Raw genomic sequence first — 3160 nt, 5'->3', positions numbered from 1 at the left:
ACTGTAAGAAATGTATTGCTCATTGTTCATTCATTTTAGTTCATAAATTAACTAATGTTAACAAAGACACCTTTTTGTAAAGTGTAACCCACTTTACAAGGTTTCATTAGTTAACATTAGTAAACTACATTAGTTAACATTAACTAAGAATGAATAATCCTTCTGTATTTATTAATCTTAGTTAATTTCAGCATTTACTAATGCATCGTTAAAATCACAAGTTGTGTTTGTTAACATTAGTTAGTGCTCTGTGAACTAACATGAACTAACAATAAATGACTGTATTCTTATTAACTGATGTTAACAAAGATTAATAAACAGTGTAATAAATGTATTGTTCATTGTTTGTTCATGTTAGTTATTACATTAACTAATGCTAACAAATGACACCTTATTGTAAAGTGTTACCCAGTTTACTATAAGGTTCATTAGTTAACATTAGTTAACTACATTAATTATCATGAACTAAGAATAAACAATACTTCAACAGCATTTATTAATTTTAGTTAATTAGCAAATTTCAGGATTACTAATGCATTATTAAAATCAAAAGTTGTGCTTGTTAACATTAGTTAATGCACTGAACTAACATGAACAAACAATGAGCAACTGTATTTTTTATTAACTAAACATTAACAAAGATTATTAAACATTGTAATAAATGTATTGTTCATGTTAGTTAATACATTAACTAATGCTAACAAATGACTTTACAATAAGGTTCATTAGTTTACATTAGTTAACTACTTTAGCTAGTATAAACCAAGAATCAGCAATACTTCTACAGCATTTATTAATCTTAGTTAATTAGCAAATTTCAGCATTTACTAATGCGTTATTAAAAATCAAAAGTTTTGCTTGTTAACATTAGTTAATGCACAGTGAACTAACATGAACAAACAATAAGCAACTGTATTTTTATTAATTAACATTACAAAGATTATTAAATACTAATAAATGTGTTGTTCATTGTTTGTTCATGTTAGTAAATACATTAAGTAATGTTAATAAATTACAGATTGTAAAGTGTAATGTATTTTACAGTAAAGTTATTAATATATATTTATAATAAGGTTAACTGCTGTAGTTAACATGAACTAAGAATGAACAATACTTCTACAGCATTTATTAATCCTAATGTTAATTTTAGCATTTACTAATGCATTATTAAAATCAAAAGTTGTGCTTGTTAGCATTAGTTAATGCACTATGAATTAACATGAATTAACAATGAATGACTGTATTTTCATTAACTAGATTAATAATACGTAATAATAAATGTATTGTTCATCGTTTGTTCATGTTAGTTAATACATTTACCAACATTAATGGAACCTTATTGTAAAGTATTACCATTTATTTATTTGTTTATTTTGTACCATTTAGCTGTTTTAGAATGCAAGTAATATTTCTGGTTAAATATGTAAAGCTCTATAGACAGCATATTGTTGATTATCACAGAAAATAATTTGACTCGTCTCATTTCTGTAAGCACATTTTTTGTTTACAATCTGTTGTGCTGAGTCTAAATCATTTTCTGTGATAACCAACAGTAAGCCACTGTATTTAACCCAAAATATTCCTTTAAATTCCCTAACAATGTGGGTGTGTCAGCATTTGTGTGTGTGTGTTTAAAGGGAACGAGCGCCTGTTTCAGCCCATTCTGCCTCTGTTTGACTCTCTGAGTGCCCTGATAGCTCTTAATTACTGGATGAGATCATAAATATTTTAAGCATATGTTTTCCCGCTTTGTCACTGGAGCTCACAACTAAGAAAAACAAGTTCATCTGCATATTAATTGGGGGAGCGGGGCGGCGGATAGTGTCTGCGCGTGTGAACTGGGGGGGTCTGGTAACCAGAGTGGTGACAGCAGGAGGAAATGGCACTCTTTCATAGCAGCTGTTCTTTTAGACACCCACCCACTTCTCTATTTCGGAGGAGGAGGAGGTTAGCCCTGAGGAGACTGGCCCGTGCCACAAAGGGATAAAGGAGAACTTTGGAAGCTGGGGGATTCAGTCTGGCCTCCCAGCAACACCCGCCCTCCATCATCTGGGACCCCAAGGAGCCCCTAACGTGTGTCAGGACCTTCACGGCATTCTCGATGGCTGCCGCTAAACTGGAGCATTAGCGATGAGAGGCCAAAGGGAGGCTGTTATGGGGACTTTGAGTGTCGGTCTGTTCACGGGACGCCCCCTTCGCAGCTATTTCTAATGACTAGCGGATGTCCTGTGGGAGAAGTGCACTGTGATTGCAGTCCTGTAAGCATCTGTGGCCCTTACGCTTGAGAAAGGTGTCATTGAACTGACAATATATATGGAAATCCCAGGCAATATTTCTTCAAAAAAAGTCGGCAAACCCCAGGCACCGTCCCATCACATGGATCAGTGAATAACACATTAGAGGACAGGATTAAATAGTGTCTAATTGAATTTATGGACCCTTAAACTACCACTTAGAGCTCTTAGTGCTCTGTAATGACATGCTTTACTTAACCTATCTAAACAAAAACACTTATGATTCACTGTCGGCCTAATGGCGTTTGTTCATGGCTGATTTTACAGAGTATGACACTTAACACTTTCCAAGATGTTGCGGCGCTGACATAGAGCTAGCAATTATTTCATTAGCGGTGCGTGTTCAATGCAAAATACATTTCAGAACTGATTAAAATGGGGCATAATGAAATAAAACTAATTTATTAGTTTTTTCTCAACTCTCAAATAAAGCCGCTACATTCAAGTTCAAAAGCAGAGCTAATTAGTTTGACCTTTCCTGTCATAATTAGCATGTATTTGGCAGGAAAACGAGAGGCTGCTCGGCTTCTCCAGCTATCTATTATCATGCAAAATCAGGTCATCGAGAGGTTGCGCGGCTTTGTTTGCTATTCCTATACATTTAATGAGTGAAATCAACTATATCAAGTTCAAGTGATTTTGTAAAAGTTTTGATGAAAGGAACACATTTATTCAGAGCCAGATTAATTCTTTTGGACCTAAAAGTTAATTTACTTAGAATTAGTAAAGGGATATTTCACCCAAATATGAAAATTCTGTTATCATTTACTCACACTTATGTTGATCTATCTATAGTTTTCTTTGAGTAAACCATACCTGTTATGCATTTTAAATATATTAAACTATTAAAATAACACAATAGGTAA

Source organism: Labeo rohita, chromosome 1 (genome assembly GCF_022985175.1).
Source record: "Labeo rohita strain BAU-BD-2019 chromosome 1, IGBB_LRoh.1.0, whole genome shotgun sequence".
Taxonomy (NCBI): Eukaryota; Metazoa; Chordata; class Actinopteri; order Cypriniformes; family Cyprinidae; genus Labeo; species Labeo rohita.
This window is presented reverse-complemented; position numbering follows the sequence as displayed.